Here is a 19,351-nt window from a genome sequence, read left to right as displayed (position 1 = left end):
CCTCAGTTTATTGTGTACCTTTAGAAAGTCATTCGTGTTTTCTGTTCAGTACTTTCAAGGCTGTTCTTTTTATGCGCAGCACTGAGATTGTGCTGTTAATTGCTCCAGCCGCACGTTGCGATAGATCACATTTTTGCTTGGAGGTATGCGTCATCAGTTTATTTTCATTTGGGCTCGTATACTTGGGTTTATTTCTCTTGGAACTGCGTGCACAGCATGTTACACTAGTTTTTACACAGGTACATAGCTGCCAGTCCATCACTCTATTTTTTAGTTTCTGTTATTGACGCAGAGCAATTTTTACATGTGCATACACGATATTGCACTACTCTAAGCATGTTTAGTTTCTATCACTTACGGGTTTTCTACTTTGATTCCGGCTTGTTGGGAACTTGGCGTCTTTTTTATTTCTCCCATTTATTAACGTGTCTTTAGTAAAAGTTGCAGTAATGAGCATGTATCCTTGGTTGCTTTCTCTGAAGGTTCCTCTTATGGCTGTTTATGTTTTGTCTTTACTGTAACCTCACATACAGTATACATGATGACAGTAATTTTCCTGTTTATAGATTCCCCTGACAAAGGGCTACTGTTTAAAGCCCGAAATGCATTGGGAATAACATCAATGGAATGTCTGTTATCATCCCACTCAAGAATATTGAGTTTTTCGTCTGCTCAATAAACACATTACTGAGCTACTGTTAACGCCTTGTTTTACACTCTGATGTTGAACTTTGTACAATGTTAACGTGTTACAATGTCATATTCAGTTTATTGCATTTGGATGTTTGATCACTATTTAATTATATTCTGTTTACAGTCTTTTTTGAGTGACTTTCTAGTTGTGCACCTGATGTCTAGGACATTGTCCTACGTCTTTTTTCATCTTTCTAAAAGTGGCATTTTCAGAATTGTGAGTTACAATCAAACTTTAACATTAAAGAGGGTTCTAAATGACAATTCTTTGAACAGCAAACTTAACATTTCTACTCGCTCTCATCTGAAGTTCTAACTTAATAAATGTAATAAGGTAACCCAGTGTTTTACTTTTGAAGAGGTAGGCCTTGAAGTAGTGAAAAAAATTGTTAGCAGCTTTTCAGTACCAGGATCTGAAAACTTAAAAGTAGGTCTATGGGACCTACCCTAAGGCTCACATATGCATTAGAAAGTAAGGTTTAGTCTTGGCAAAGGGTTTATGTCAAAATGGCAGTTTGAAAAAAGTTACTTACGTTGGTGGCAGGGCAACTTGTAGTATTTAATTTACAGGCCTTGGGTACATGTAGTACCACTTTACTAGAGACTTACTAGTAAGTTAAATGTGCCAATTGAGTGTAAGCCAATTTTACAATATTTTAAGGAGAGAGCACAAACACTTTACCACTGTTTAGCAGGGGTAAAGTGCACAAAGTCTTAAAGGCAACACAAATGAGATCAGCAAAAATGGAGGTTGAAGGTAAATGTTTGGGAAATCACCACCCTAATGCTGACAGGTCTAACAGTTGTGGAGTGCGTGTAATAAACAATGTGTCATTATTATGTGGTGGTGAGCATTAAAGTAAAGGGAGTTTCAGCTATTGTTAGAAGGTCAACATTTCTGAAATACTCCTTATCCGCTAGACATTTAACCACCATAATCTACATCCAAGAAATTAGAGGGAGAAGAAATTAAATGAAACACTTTTACCTGTGGCTCCTTATTACATGAACTCCCCACTCTGAGCACAACCAATACTCTAGGCTCCACAGCTCCCTGTCTTAATTCACACTCATATACCTACTTCTTCTGAGGCTGTGTATGTGTAGCTTGTCTAATCCAGATTTTTTTTTTACATTCTTGGAGTAGCGCTCAGTGTATTTCAATATAAATTCAGGACGAACACTACCACACTGGAAAAAATGGATAAGCTTCTCAGACATGCAAATGAGACACTTAAAACCACATCACTTTCCGCCAAAATCTAAAATCTGCACCCAGAACCCACATCATAAGTACACTGTCAGCACCCATTTCAGAAGGCCATGGAGTAAGCAAAAGTTACTGGTCCCAACTGTGGTGGATAAGACCTTTTATTCCTACTGTCCCAAGGCCAACCTCCTCTGAGTTTTGAGCAACTGAGCCAAATACCCCTTCAGAATATGACTCTCAGTGTTAGCACAAGTTGAGCAGACCAAAGCTGCTCAAGATGGAGGTAAGAGCAAGGTTAACACAGGCTCAAAATACATCCATCAATCCCAATATATGAATGACCAGTCAGCAACTTGCATTAATGAAAAAAGCATTATTTATATACAAACACAAAGTGAGTTACGACATACACAAACAATATACACAGCTCTCCTAAGGCAAGCCTCCAAATAGTGGTAATTCACCATTTATGAATAGTTCTTTGGTGTTATATTCCTCGTTTTATTCAAGGGATATAAAGTTCATCAAAGTAATCAAACCAAGGACTCATAAATGTACTCAATGCATTTCGGGTTTTAAACAACCCTTCATCAGGAGTGGTCCTATGAAAAACACAAAAAGGAGAGATGTGTCGACCTGTTTCATCGTGTAAGCAGTTAGATTAGTATCTGGTGAGTTACAAACCAATCGTGAAGAAATCAATAACTATGAGAAGCCTGAAATGACGAAAGTGGCGAGTCAAATGATGGGGTGAAAAACGGTATCTCATAGAGTAACGGTTATTATGAAATAATAAAACAAAAGATAACGTGATTAAAACCAGCAGTACCCCAGGGACCAAGAAGAAAGTGCTGTTGAAGTCAAAGGTATGGAAAATAAATACTTTCACCTTAAGACACTATGGCCGAAGCCGTGCTACTCCCCGGTGCGTTAAAAATAAACCTAAATGGCGTGCATTGTAGCGAGACATACCTGGTAGATTTAAATGATCAGAGTAACCAAAGTTTCGACATGCAGAAAAAAGTCAGCGTGTAAGCGTACAGAAACAGGTCGACACATCTCTCCTTTTTGTGTTTTTCATAGGACCACTCCTGATGAAGGGTTGTTTAAAACCCGAAATGCATTGAGTACATTTATGAGTCCTTCGTTGGATTACTTTGATGAACTTTATATCCCGTGAATAAAACGGGGAATATAACAACAAAGAACTATTTGTGATCTCACTTTTGAGTTGGAACATTGTTTATCTCGCAACTTCGTTGCAATTTGGCTGTGCTTAGAGGGACACTACTCAACTTGATTAGTGCATTCTTCATTTATCTACACGTCCTGGTTTAGGTGACGTAGGCACGCTTCATCCTGTGAACATTCGCATAAATTTAGGTGTGCGTGGTTTTCTAAACATAATTCACCATTTATGACATTCAGGCTAGGTCCCTCTACAGGTCCAAGCCTTACATTTGCCACTATGGCTTTTAGAAGTCAAACTGTTCTGGTAATATGACACTATGAGACATAGCAAGTTTCACTTGGACTCTCTGGCCCAGTGATCCCTCTTACCTATGCCTGCTGGTATTGCAATATGGAAGACCCCGGGATCATTTAGCACTGAGGTAGAGTGGTGGGATGGAGCAGATTCCAGTGATGAGTAGCAGACTTATTTCTGCAGGCCAGACGGCTAGTTCTTCGCACCACTTCTATGGATGATGTGTTGAGTTCCTCTGATCTCTTTGGCAGGTCGGATGCAATCACTCAGCTTCTGTAGCTTTAGTCAGAAGTCGGGGCACATGGGTCAGAGCTTGTGACTTCCTCATGGTCACACGGGGCACCCAGCAATGGCAGTCTTTCTTGGAATATGGTGCAGCACGGAAACAGTCCTTGGAATGCAAGGCGGCCCCCTCTGGAGTAAGAGGTCACTTACTTAAGTCTGCATTGAAGCAATGTTCCAATCAGTGCAACTGCAGTTTTCTAGACTTAACTTATTTATTTTATATAACAAGTTTCATATAGCTCTGGCAAGACCTATAGGTATTAGAGCGATTTTCTGACAAGAGTCTGTACAAGGTTGTGTTGGATAGCATAGGTTACAAAATATAGACTCCATGCGGGACGGAATACAATAGTAATCAGTTTACAGACATATACATAAATATGGTTGGCTTGATATATATAGTAAAGTACAGTTTTGAAGAGTCAAGGAATACAGTATTACGAGGGGAGGAGGGGTGAGCGTAATACGGAAAAGTGTCATGTTCAGAGCTAGGTGTTGTAGTACTGGTTGAAGTGTCTGTTGAGGAGAAGATCCTTTAATTGTCTTTTGAAGCTCATGAAGGAGGGGTTTGTTCTGATATGACCTGGTAGGGAATTCTATATCTTGGGGGCATTGCCGAAAAAGGAGAATAAGAGATTTTTTTGCTTTTTTGTTTGTGTTTTCTGGACGGGATGAGAGTGGTGCTTCTTAGAGTTCTTCTCTGGCCAGCCTTAACCAATTTGGATGCAACGTAGCTAGGTATTCCACTGTGCAGGACTCTGTGAGTGAGGCAGGCCATTTTGAAGCAGCAAACGGCCTTTATTGGGAGCCATTTGAGATTTTTCAGGAAGAAGGAGATGCGGCTGTGTCTTTTTGCTCCAGTGACCATCCTTGCTGCTGCATTTAGTGTGGCTCTTAAAGGGGCTAGGTGTATTTTGCGGTGCCAGTGAGGGTGGCATTCCGTAGTCTATTCTGGACAGTACCATTGTTGGGGCGGTGTTTTTTAGATCATTCAGGGGAGGAAGGGCTTGACTTTATTCAGGAGATTGTAGAATGCACTTTTGACTGAATTATTTATGGGTTAGCTTATGCTCAGGCTAGGGTCAAGGGAGATCTCCAAAGATGTGAAGGATTTAGATAACGTCAGTTTGCAGTTCAGAGCATCAATGGTGTTCTGCCACTCTTGGACCTGGGAGGTTTGACCATCATTGGATAGGAGTAAGATTTCCATCTCATCTTGTTTGAGTTTTAGGTGGTTGCATAAGAGCCAGTTTTGGATGCTTAGAGATGGTAGAGGTTATTTGATCATTTAAGAATGGATGTGAGGGGTTCCATGTATATATAGAAGAGTATAGGATAGAGGAATGAGCCTTGGTGGACTTCTCTGGTTATGTTGAACATGTTGGAGGACAAGTAGTTCATTTTTATTTGTTGGGAGCAATTGTGAAGGTTGGAACCATTTCAGGACCAGGCTGTCCACTCTGATCCTTTTTTGGAGGGATTCTAGAAACATCTTATGAACGACTGTGTTGAAGGTCGCAGGTCTAGGGAGATACAGTCCTCTTTAGTATATGGGGTCGCTGACTTTAATCTGGAAACAGGCAATGGTATATTTGGTGCAACAGCAGATTTCTTCATAGCGGCATCCTCTGGCATATGAGGTCACTGACTTTAGTCTGCATATAAGCAATGCAATGGTTCGATTAGTGAAACAACATCTTTATTTACAATGCCCCCCTCTGGCGTGCGGGGTCACTGACTTCAGTCTCCGCATGGGCAACGGCCTCAATGGCAAAACAGTAGCTGCCTTCATGGAAGGCCCCTCTGGCATAACGGGTAACTGAGTTTAGTCTGCACATGGGCAATGCCCCGATCAGTGCAACAGCAAGTATCTCATTCCTTGCTATGGGGATCTCCTCGCTGGATCCCCTTCTGGACCTCTCTCTCTCCAGGAACTCTCATCCTCCTCACAGGGGCCTCTAGTCTTGGCAGGCGGGCAAGCAATGGTGATCTATGCTCCAGGGCAGGTGGTCTTGTTTTCTCTAGCTGATGTTCCCTCACCTATCTGGGAGATTGCAGACTTTATTCCCCTGTCCTGGTCAGACAAGTCAGAACTTACTGAGGTTCTCCACGTCAAAGTACAGCCCATGCTGCCTGCTTGACAGTTGTCCATTTTAGAGCTTCCAATAGTATAGTTCATTTCCAGACACAGATGTGATTTGGTGTCTCATGCCTTGGAGTACGTGCTGCGGGGGCACATCCCTCTGGCCTAACCTTTACCCAGGAAGCAGTCTGTTATAGCAGGGGTGACTCTAACCTATATAGGCCGATAGCACAGGCAATGGGAGTTCCTCGTGGGTCGCATCTGAATATCACTCTCACTGATATATGCCTAGCAAAAGGTTACACAGGCCCACAGTCTTACTCTTTATGACTTCCTTATTAGCCCTATCTCCTTCTAATATAGAACTGACAGGCCTTTAAGTGTTGCACCACTCACAGGCACACACACATCACAGCATTCACACACACACACACACACACACACACACACGCTGCATAGTGCAACAATCTAACACTATGTAGGCCAAGGTTGAATTAGGCAAACAGCATCGGAAATTTACATGAGTGGCAGGTTGGCCCCCCACTCCAGTGAAGCAAGTAGAAAGGCCTGTTCACATTACTGATCAACATTACTAAAACATGGTATACTGCCACCATGTCACTCATTTTTCTTAATTCTTTGGTAAGGGCAGTAGTCCTTTATCACTTAAGAGAGTTGCGCTTTGAGCTCTCCTAATATTCTAAGCAGGACTGCAGTCCTTGAGACAGGCCTAGGTCATGGGGCACATCCATGATCCAGGTTTAACCAAAACCAAACATCAGCACCACGGATACAGATATCTTTTCAGCTGGGGCACTCGGGACAGGGGTGCACTTCTGTCACCATGCAAGTGACTTTTCTGTCCCCACATATAGGTAGTTCACTCTTGATAAAACTCCACACTTGACCACAATCCATCACACAATGAGCACTATCAAAGTGGACCCACTTCACTTCACCACACTTCATCAAACCCCACCATAATAAATATGCATATCCCCTATATCCTACACATTTCACTTATTGACACACCACTCCATGTGTCAAAAATAATATTATTATACACCAAATCACTCACCACACGTTTATGCACAACATACTGCACATGCATATACACTGCATACTATTATAAAATGTCAGCACACTTCACAATAATCCTCAATCCACCTTGATCCAAAATATGACATAAAATGAAGCACACACCAAATTCCAGTTATTTATCCAATTGTAAATTTTGACACTACACACTTCACAACTTTCCTGAAAAAAATGACCCGTGACAATGGTCACTTGACCTCTCACATCAGTTTCCTCACTCTCCTTACATCACTATCCTGACTTCATTGGCTTGACTCTATATTTTACAAACACGACTTCTAACTCTACTGTCTTATTTTTAAATTTTTGTTCATACAAAACAACATGACAAATGACTATGATAATTGTTCCAGTATTGGTAGATTTCTGGTATTTGTATTGACCGATCAATATTATCATGGCCTATAACAAAAATGTATTTTAAATATAAATATTGTAGTAAAATCGACCCTTTTTGAGTGGCCACTTCAGTTGTTTTGCTTTTTTGTCCACCCTATTTATGCTGGTATTCTAACTCTGTGTTCAGTGAAAATGTAATCCATCACCATTCTGTGTGCGCTTTCTCTAACACCTACTACAAAATTAGTATAATTCAACAGTTTTCTATAACTGGCATTTTAGTTGTCACACATAATGCACCAGTGGCAGGGAAGTTATATGTAATATGTGGACTGCAGTGTGTATTTGCTCCATGTTCATATATGAAAAAAAATTGTAACTTCAAAGATGAACATTATTCTCTAGTTGAGGTGTAGTTAAAAAGTGATACAAGGAAAGTTGAAGTCAATTCAATTCAGCTTTATTTCGGCTCAAACACCATAAAAGCACATACACATGTTTACCCTGGCTTTTCAAATGGCCAGTAGATAACATGTTAGTACAAAAATTAGTAGCTAACTAAGATCAGTTCTTAGTATCCTTAGTGAAACTTTATATTCTCTAGTGCATATGGACCGGTACAGCGGTGATATCCAGCAATGCCTACTGCTCAGTTACTGCAGAAAGAAAAACAGGACATGATCTAGGGTCTCATCGGAGGCACCACATGATGGGCAATGCCTCTCATTCGCACTGGGTACTTTAGCCCATTTAGCTGTGAAGGACCAGAGGGGAAGAGTCCCGTAGCAGGACTGTATGAATATGCGCGTAGCCATGTGATGTTTGATCTGGTCCATAAAGGTTTCTCTGCTATAAGAATCCTTAACTACAAGGAATGCATTGGTCAAAGAACCTCTGCTTTCCTCGGTGTTTGCTGCAATATCTATGTGCTGACAATAGGCTTTTTTGATGCTGTTCTTGGAGATCCCAGCTGACTCATTTGGAATATTCCACATAGTTAAGAGACCAATTTTCTCCAAGAGGGATTTCACATACCAGATCCAGAGACTTTTGCTAGAGCCTGCAACATTGAGAATCTTGACTAAGCCTTCCCGATATTGTTGGAGCTCTGGAGTAGTCCAGAGCCTCTTCCAGTACAAGGTTGGACATATACCATTTTTAACAGGTAAGGGTCTCATCCCAAGGTCAAGTCTGAGGGGAAGCAACGGGGCACTAATAGGGACACCTACCAGTTGCCTGATGAATCAATTGTCAACTAAGTCAAGCGTTGCCGCATCCACATGGCCCCATAGCTTTCCACCATACGAAACTGACCTCAGAGCCGGCAATTTATAAACTTGCAGGACCGGGCTTGCGTGACGAAACTGCAATTTATGTGCCATCTTGGAAATGCCTTTGTGATTTTCTCTAGTTTAAGCCCATGTTGGGTGATGTGTGCCAGCCACCCGATATGTTCAGTGACTGTAATACCCAGGTACAGGAATTAAGGCACCCTTTCAAGGGGAGACTCTGATAGGACTGGGTTAGACCTGGTTGAGTGCCCTGGTTTTATAATCATGTACTTCTTTTTGCCTATGTTGATTTCCAAGCCCCGATCTCTGCAAAATTGTTCAAAATGATCCAGGAGCTTTTGCAAGCCCATGGTGGATTTGGACAGCAAAAGAGTGTCATCAGCTAACATGAGGGCAGGAATCCTCATGTTCACCAGTCTAGGAGCATCCTTATCAATCTGTTGGAGTCTATTTGCATGAAGAAAAAATACTTTTACTTATTAGCAAAGTAATCCCTAAACTCTGCCTTATAAGCCCAGAGGAATGGGTGCTTCATATATATAAACGTGGCATGATAGAAATTGGGAAAAATATGCCTCCACTTTGATGTCAAAAAAACGTTTTTAGTTGGTATATAGGTAAAGTTAACATTCCCATGTACAGGTCTATTATGAAAACAATTGTTTTCTCTATCTTGGGTTAAGAAAACTCTAGATTCCTCTCTAGATTCCTCTTTAACATTTCCTTGTTGCTTAGTTTGAAAAATCCAATTAAATGGCAATAGTACATTTTTGATAAATGTTGTGGAAGAGAGACTTTTGAAAAGAATACTTTGTGCTGCCTGAGATTAAATTATTTTACTTCACATCTCTGCTTCAGAGAATAAATACACATTCCTGGCTGGATTTTATTGACCCTCCTCCTCCTGGAGGTCAATGCATGACCTTGGCCAAGGAAGGCAGAAGAGGTATTAATAGTTGCACGGATTAGCTGCCTGGGAGGGGGGTATGAACATAGGGCAAATCAAACATAAGCTTTCACATACATTCAGTTGAAGAGTGAGGTGGCATGAATGGAACCTATTTATTCCCACCCTAAACTTTCAGGAGAGAAAGCTAGTTCTAACTCTACCAGGTAGGAGGCATGCCATCTCTAAAGGGGACCGTCTAGATATTGTAACTGTGCTCTTGCTCCAGGGAGTACAATGGGGCCATTCTGAGAAAGAATACTGTAATGAGAGGAAGGGCAGGGAAAGAAGTGGACATTTTGTGAGCACATAGCCAATCTTAGGTGCAGGGCATTTTCCAAGCTAGTAAAATTGGCCTCTCATCACTTCCGCCTCAAATCATTTCTGAACCTTGTGAAACTATCCAGCTGAAGCTTCCAGCCATGCCCCACATGTGAACATTGAGACCCAAAAATGTCGGTGTAGAAGTGGCAAATCTACTATCGTGTGGAAACAACCTCGGCAGCCATTAAATCCTGGTTTGTCTCGCTAGGTTATATTTTTGTAATAACTGAAGGCTTCAAGAGAAGTTCGAAAAGAATGTATCTATCGTCAAAAGGCTTTCGGTATTTTTTTGCTTCTTGCCTTAATGCTCTGGACTTGGAGCTCCAAAAAGTAAACTAATTTAAAATGTAAATCCTTTGACGGATGTGACCCACTAGGCCCACCTGAAATATGACATTTTGCAGTTGATTTAAATCACTTTAAAGTCCTGTGAACTGCAACTTCCGACTGGCAACTTCCGACTGGCGCTATGTACTTCAGAGGCACTTTCTGTCCCAAAGCTTTAAAAATTCATACCTCGTGCTCCACTTCACTCACCACGTGATTATTGACTTATTCTCGCTGGAGAGATGGAGCATGCGGCTTACCAATACATTTTCCATAATCAGGCAAATGCAACATAACCGCAACAATAAAGCAAATATCTGGCCATATATGGATAGGTAGATAACTTACAACGTAAAAATTAAACCTATGGAGCAGTTCTGTAATCATCCTGTTTTCTTGCACGAACTCGGAAGAATAATACATTTATCACTGAACTAAATAACGTTAGCACATATTTACTCAGATCATTAGGTGTTCTTGCTGCATATTTATTAAAATCGCATGATCTATGTAAAGCCAAGGTGATATCATACAATAATTTTGCTTGTTAATTTGCTAATGCTCCGAGTTAGGAGACAAAATAAGATGCATTTCCATGTTTCTGCTCGATTTCCGTAAAATATAAAAAAGAGACTAATACTTGGATGCTAGGAGACATCAGGATGAATCCTGTTTGTGTTTGCTTGGGTTGATCTTCATAAATTTCTGTGATTCAACAACGCTGTCTGCTTTTCATGCTTAGCCAGCATATTTACTAACTTGGCAGAAAAGATGCTTTTTGTCTTCCGCAGCTGTTCAGCTTAGAGCATTCCAAATAGCTGAATCCACAAACTGTGAGCTTACAGAAACAATACGTCAATGCATTTGGATGGCTGGAAGAAATACTGATGCATTTTCTATGAAATGTAACGTTACATCACATTATGCATTTTAATTTGATTCAGTGTAGTTGAAAATATTGAAAATACTAAATTCGAAATAAGGTCAGTTCCTCAAATTAAATAGAGCGGTTGTGTATTTATTACTTTTATTAGTAATCCTAATAAAACGTTTGTCATCTGAGCCTCACTTTTTTAAGTTAACTTTTGCCTATATGATTTTGGCTTCCTCAATTCCACACTTTAATGGAATTCACTCCAACTCCTTCAGATCTCGAGCTGTACTTTTTTGTGTGCCTTCTTTTTCTCACAAACACCATAATATGTGTCACCAAAGATCATATGCTTTTGTAGGAGGTGGGTACAGACCCATTTAACCCTTGGATTTTTAGCTTTTGGACCACCTGGTTTTGGACTTTTACTGTGAGTCTCACTAACCAAGACTCATTTACTTATACATTCTCTGATAATGTTCTGAGAGTGCCAGCTGTCGATGTCCATCTTATAGAACAAATGCGGCTGCTGGGCTTAGAGGCTCAGGGATGGATGGATGAAAGCGTGTGGACACATGTCTGTATAAGTGTGTCAGCTAAAGAATGAAACTACTGTTTAACAAGGGCCGCTATCGGTGGATAGGTATCCTGTCTCAGACGAGACCCTTCAATGATTGGTGCTGACCTGGTGTAGGCCTCAAATGTGGATGGGCCTTCATAGTGTGGTCCGTAATGCTTAATTGAAAAGAATGGGTGCTTTTCTGAAATATACATCAAAAGTAAAATGTATGTACTACTTACGCAGAGATATTCAAATGTGGTACCAATTCTGGACTAAAAATTGACTCTTTTTGGCATTTGAGGATATGTCATCTTTCTCTGATTCAGCCATAATTTGATTCCTAGCCCTTCTTCTTCCTCAGAGAACTGGATGATTATGAGGGTCGTGCGTGCAGGAACAACGTGCGAATCCTGGTTGTCCCGGAACATGCCAAGGTCCCAACAGTGGACCTGTTTGTAGAGGAGTTAGTCATGAAACACCTGCAAGCAAAAGGCCTCTCACACTACTTTGCTATCAAGCGAGTGCACCGTGTCCCTGGAGGTTAACCTAAGCCCAGAGCTCCCCCACGCCCAATTGTCACCAGAGTTTTTAATTTCAGAGACCGGAATGCTTTCCTGCAAGCAGCGCGATGCGCTCCCCCAGTCAAACCTCAAAGTAGCGTGGTTACCTTTTCTCCAGACTTCAAGACTAAAGTCCAAAGGCAGGGACGCAGTTTCCTGGAGGTCAAACGAGCGCATAGAGACCAAAATATTAGAGATACTATGATATTCCCTGCATAACTGTGCATTGAAGACAGCGGAAAGAATTGTTTTTTCTCCATGCCACAGGAAGTCTGGGACTGGCTTGAAGGTTGGAGACAAGTCGGGAACCCCAAAAAAGACAGACATGCTGGGCCTAAAGGGAATCAAACCAGACCACCACAGGAGTCCAGAGACGGAGTAGGTCAAGAAGTGGACTCCTCGGGCTCTGGAAGCTAGAAGCACTAATGAACTGACCTGGTAAAGCTGAAGATACCTAGTCGGAGGACATTGGTGGGTAGGAACTTTGGTACATAAGGCGCAAACTCACAGCAAAATATCACTGCTGAACGCTAACCCATGCCCTTGTAATGTATAAATGTGACGAAGAGGCGGATGTTGATAAATGAGTATAAAGAGGGAGTCATGTAATCGGAGGGCCACGGTCTTATACAATTACTCTCACCATATTAAGCCAAAGGGGTTGGGTGGGGGAGGGCAATGCTGACCCACGGGCACCATTTCTTATTGGGGGGCGACAGGCGCTCTGCCTTGTTGGGGAAGTGGATAGTACAAAATCCACTGGCAGGGAAGCAGAGAGGGGGCAAGTTGTGGGTGGGGAAGGGAGGGGTCGCTCAGTTGCAGGTCCTGATACAATGTTCCCTCGATCACTCAACTTCATACCCAGATACCAACCTAGAACACACACCTACTTCATACTCACAAGCCATGCCAGACATACAGCGATTACCATTAAACGATTCCACAGATGAGACCCTACCTGACACTTGGCCACTAGATACCATATTTTCAGTCAGAGATCTCCCAATTGTGACTATACCATGGCTCAAGACCCAAACGCAACAGTTATATAAGCTGGCGGTTCATGCGGGGTTCACTTCCGGTTCTAGAGACGGGGGTATCCTAATCCAGAAATGCCTGGCACTAGGTGTACAACGAACATGGGCTGACCCCCAGGCGAAGTTTGCAGTCCTGTAGGCTAGCTGGGAAGGGAGAGCGATGAATGTAGTCTTGGTATACGCCCCAACTTCACTGGGTAGATCAATATTGGCAGACATGGGGAAGATAATTCTTGATTTACCATTAGGATCTCTGATCCTGGGAGTGGATTTTAATATGTCACTATTTGACACTATAGATCACCTGCCACTGTCAGGGTCTAAATACTTATTGCTGTCTGAACCACACAGGAGCAGAATGATGCTAGGTCCCAATACCCTTCTCAGAACCAACCCTGCTAGGTCTTTTAGTATTCCATTGCAGGTAAGTTCTAAGGCGGGAAAAGGGGTTGAGACAGAGAAGAGACTGATCCAATATTCTTCCTGTTCAGCTACGTCTTCTTCTTCTCCTTACAGGACTGCAACATTAACATGTAAAAACCTTTATTTACTGTGCCTTTTAACTTACTGATTTTTCTATGGTGTATATATAACTTATCTTACCAGAAAGTTTACTGAAGCTTACTTCTCTTCTACTTCTCATGTATTGTTTGTTTGGTTGTATGAGAAGTCTTCACTCAAATCTCTTTTCTTTTCGTTCTCAGGTGCAATCTGCACTTGATCCTGCTATTCCTTAATGTAAGACAAATAAGGTAAGTATTTAATTCTGTATTCCTAATTTACGTATTATTTGGGTTTCTCTTTCTTTCTATTAACTCACTGCTAAGAGACTGGAGTGGGCCTTGAACTGGGGTTTCTGAAGTAGGATGACTGGTTTTCTGTCTTTAATTAGTTTTTAAACAATGCTTCAGAACTTAGGTTAAATGTTAAGAGGAAGCTTCCTTTTATTTAGGCCTTCAGTTTTAATGTTTGCTGGAAACACAATTTATTCTGCCCTGGTTTTAATGTTTGCTGAAGAGTTAATTACTGGAGTTCTTAACTGGGCCTTCACTTATTTATCTTCAAACCTTACACTAGCATGAGAAAGAAATATGCAGGGCTTTTGACCCTGACTTTCACATTTTAATTAATTCTCTGAAAAGTGAACAGCCGCTTTTGACCCTGACTTTCACCTTTTAATTAATTCTCTGAAGAGGAACAAGTAAAGGTCATGTCCTGGTCTGACAGATTCTGGAACAGCTGAATAAGGAAAGCAATTACTGAAAGGTAGTTCCAGTTTTTCCAACAAGGAAAATATATTCTGACTTCCTTTCCTTTTTAAATAGAAATTTACCTCTGACATGATAACCTTTTCTCACAGAATGTTTTATTTTAGCTAAATAGTTTAACACTAACCTGATTAGTGAGGGAATGTAGTTCCGAGGAAGCTAACCCAGATTTTATCACAACTATCCTAACTGACTTCCACGACGCTGGGGAAAAACAGGTGCTCTTCCAATTATTTCTTCAGTGAAGTGCGCAGTGGAATGTTGAAGCACACTTCACCAGGTGTTCTGAAGCCTAAAAGACTAGACTGCTAACAGCAGTGTGCTGTTGCAGTATGTGCATGTTGGCACCCATCTTGGAGTTTCATCGGTGCCGATAAGCACTCCAGCTTGAGGGATGAACTGACCTTTGATAATTTATTAGGGGGGAGATGGTAGCCAGCGTTGCGTTAAAAGGAGGATACCTCTCGTGAGTCCTGACAGCCACCCCGACAGGAGAATAGGGTCACTTCACCACTATTAGAATGTATTAAACCATGGGACTAATAGACATCTGGAGACACTTTAATCCAAATACACAAAACTTGACTTTCTTCTCAAATGCCTATAAGAGCCTTTCCCAAATTGACTATCTCTTAACTCAGTGTTTCCCAAACTGTGGTCCGCGGACCCCCAGGGGTCCGTGACACATTCCCAGGGGGTCCGCAGGAGGCAGTTTTAAAAGCACTGCAAAGTTCCTTGTCTAATTAGCAGTTTTCGAGCAACAATAAAAGTGTCAAAATAAAGCCAGTGATTAATGCACCTGCTGGAGAGATGAGAGTTTGTCCAGTGGCAGCTTTGAGTTATCTAGTGTAGCACAGAGGGTTAATATGCCTGCTGCAAAGAACGTGTACCGTGCATTTTGAAAAACAGTATTTTATGTGCATAGGTGAGTGTGTTACTGATTTTGTCACAGAGATTATTTTGTTACTGTGCAGTGCATAAGTGACAACCAAAATCTAGCACAGTGACCTATAAACTGTCATCAAAGAGCTGCTTGTAAACTGCATGGTACAAGTTAGTAACTTTTGGTTTTTCCCAGTCTTTCATTATCCTGATGCTGCTAAAAAGGTTTATTTGGGCGGAAATATATTTTTATTCTTAAAGTCAATGCTGACCACTGGGTGAAGAGAGGCACTGTTGAATGGTGATAATAAGGGAATCATTGAAGAACCCCAACAAAGAATGTTGTATCCTAGTGTATAGTAAGGTCTTCATTTACTATTCGTTAAAAGCTAATATATGATGATAAATGTGTTTTAGAATGCACCATTGTTTCCTACATTTCTTGGGGGGAGAGCCTCCCAAAGCCCCCTTTGTAGTGGTCAGGCTCACTCACTACAATTGGTGTGCACCGTATGGCGACTGGTTTGAAAACATTTGCCTGGGCTGCTTTGGGTTTCCAGTCTGGCCCAGGGCTGCACCATATTTACAAGAATATGGTGCAGCCCTGCGTTTCCCCCAATGCTGGCGCTACACTTAGCAGTTTAGCACCAACGCAGGCTCCCTTGCACTATGGAAAGGGTGTGTGCATGCAGGGGAAGATTCTTTATGTACAGGAAGGTCCCCCTTCCTGCACATAAACAATCTTGAAATGCCGTTTTGTCACTTCTATGTGTGCTTTTAAAAAGATTGTTTATGTGCAGGAAGAGTCACCTTCCTAAACTTAAACAATTCAAGGCGTTTTGCTTTTTCCATGTGTGCTGTACAAGGCAAGCCACATGGAAAAAGCAAAAACGAGGAGAAATAAGGGATTTCTCCTTGTTTTGCCAAGTTAAGACCTGGTTTTCCCTGGTCTTAATTTTGGCGCTGCCTCCTATTTATGCTGCCCTTGTAAATAGGGGGCAGTGTCAAAATCAATGGCTGTTGCGGTGGCATTGCTTGACAGGGGGGCCTTATTTAAAAGGCAGCATTAAGCCATGTTATGTGGCTTAACGATGCCTTGTCAATAAGACAAAGCCTCTATCGACACGGTAATGTCGCAAAAAGTGTGCACATGTGTGTCTATTTTTTGGGAATTACTGTTTTAATTTTGACAAATTGCTTGGGGGTCCCCGACTTCCAGTGGTGACTCAATGGGGGTCCTCAGGAGTCAAAAGTTTGGGAACCACTGTCTTAACTCACTCCACAGACATAGGCCAATTCAGGGAACCACGCTGTCTATCGAGAGGCATCTTGGATCACTCCCCAGTATGGGCCGTATTCACCCTTAATCAGCATCGACAAAAGTCCAGGATAACACTGAATCCATGGCTCCTTAAAGTCCCAAACATACAAGAGATGCTTACACAACATTCAGATAACTATTTTAAAGAAAACAAAGGCTCAGTAGACTCCGCACAAATACTATGGGAGGCCTACAAGACAGTTGATAGAGGACAGGCTTTAGCGCTTAAAATCGGTCATATCAGGAATCAAAGAGAGAAAAAAGAACAGATTGAGGAGGAGCTCTATAATCTTGAAACAGCGTATACACAGACCCCAGACGCGTCCACTTGGCAGAAGCTGCATATTAAACAACATGAATATAAAACCATGGTTGAAGAAAAAGCCAGAGCGAAGCATATTGCCACCCATCATAAAATATACGAATTCGGAGACAGGGCAGGTAGATTGCTAGCCTGGCTTGAGAACTTTGGTACCCCAGATTCACATCAATGATGCTCACAGCCTCACGGACCCACAAGAAATTGCCGAAGCATTTGCTGATCACCTCAAGCATACTTATACCTCGCAAGTAACCACTACAGTGGAAGACTTGTGTCAACTGCTGGCAGTTATGCCCCTGCCGACCATGTCACCTAGTGACAGGTAGGTGCTAGAAGGAGATATTACCAGTGAGAAAATCTCCTCAGCGATTAGATGCATACAATAAGGGAAGGCAATGGGGCCAAACTGAATCCTCATTGAATACATGAAGTTAGTGGCATCTCAAATTGCGTCCTTTCTACGAGGCATGTATCTCAAAAGCATAGAGAAGGGGTCCCTCCCGGAGGATGTAAGACTGGCCTGCATCGTAGTAATACATAAACAAGGAAAACCTGCTGATTCCCAAGGGTCTTACAGAACAATTTCTTTAATAAATGTGGAGGGCAAAATCCTTGCAAAACTACTGGCGTCCCAACTTGCCCCTATCATCGTCTCATTGGTACATGCCGATCAGTCCGGCTTCATTCCCGACCGCAGCACAGCCTTGAATCTACGCCATCTCCATAATGTGCTGGGTCAAAAACACATGATCGCAGAATACGCCGCAGTACTTTCCTTAGATGCTAAAATGGCGTTTGACACAATTGAGTGGGCATACCTCTTTGAGGTGCTGCTGCGACTGGGGTTTGGCCCGAAATATATTGGTTAGATTAAGCTGCTCTATACAGGTCTACAAGGGCAAGTCAAAGTAAATAACGGCACTTCACAGATATTCCTGTTAGGGAGGGGCACAAGGCAGGGGTGCCCCCGTCACCACTGATCTTCTCACTGATGCTAGAGCCTTTAGCGACCTGGATTAGAGGATCTAGAGTGCTTAGAGGACTGAAATGGGTTGAGGGACAGGAAGACAGGATCTCCCTTTACGCTGATGACATCCTGCTCTACCTAGCATTGCCTACACGATCCATACACAGCATCCTTAATATTTTCACAAATTTCGGAAAATATTCGGGATATGGTATTAACTGGTCCAAAATGGTAATCTATATACTTCATGGTCCGGTCTCAAAACTCCCGCGAGGCGGTGAAGTAACGGTAGCAGACAAAGGTTTCCGATACCTGTGTATTTTCATCACACTAGACCTAAAACTCTTTATGACAATAATCTAGTACCCCCCCAAATAGACTGTGTAGTGACGTGAAACACTGGAGGATAGTACCTCTGCAATTGATGGGCCCCCGCTTTTTATACCTCCTTCAGAACTGCCCATTCAAAATCCCTGAGTCCTACTTTCAATATATAGACAGTGAAGTCAGGACACTGCTGTGGGATGGGAAGATACCCAGTATAGCTAGTCACAAACTGACTAGAAGCTGGTATGACGGGGGAATCACACTCCCTGATGTGCACCTTTACTACTGGGCATCACAACTGGTGGTTATCAACCACTGGATATATTATCCCCAAACAGAACCCACCTATCAACTTGACTGCTATCAGATGGGGAAAGAGGGGTATAATGGGGCTCGATACTCACAGCCAGCGAAAGGTTGCTACATTGGCCCAACTGCCTTAACTATTGACATATGGTGGCAAGCAAATAAAAGACTTGGCTGGCAAAATAGGTTAACACTTGCTACGCCACTATAGTTCACCCAGAAACTCGGTAAGCTCGGCAACCAACCGGGGTTTGACAGATGCGATGCCATCGGCATTTCCAATATTAGACACCTATGGAAAAAGGGGAAACTCTTAAAATTTTCTTAACTCCAGGCAGAGCATGAACTGGATCCGAGGGAGGTATTCTGATACCTACAAATTTGCCATGCCTTGAATGCAGCACTCCCTGCATTAAAGGAGTTGCCAGACACGCCCTCCCTTGAGGACCCCTGAAGAGAAAAGCCATATCAATAATATACAGAAAGTTGATTAACAATATGCTAGACCCACTCAAACCTTTACGTGAAGAATGGCAGACTGATATAGGGGCCTCTTGACGATGAAGATTGGCAGGACGCAATAATGTCCTCACGAGAAGCGGCTATTCTGTTAAATTTCCACCCCATCCAACTCAAGATACTACACAGAACCTACATGACTGGGCACACCTTACACAAGATTGGTCGCAGAGATGATATACTTTGCCTCCGACATTGTGGGGGAGAGGCCACGTTCTACCATACAGTGTAGGACTGCCCGAGTATAGTTCCATTCTGGGGACAAACCACACAAGGCGATGGGCAAGAATATCCAATTAACAATCATATTGGGTCTCCTTAACATA

Source organism: Triturus cristatus, chromosome 8 (genome assembly GCF_964204655.1).
Source record: "Triturus cristatus chromosome 8, aTriCri1.1, whole genome shotgun sequence".
NCBI lineage: Eukaryota > Metazoa > Chordata > Amphibia > Caudata > Salamandridae > Triturus > Triturus cristatus.
This window is presented reverse-complemented; position numbering follows the sequence as displayed.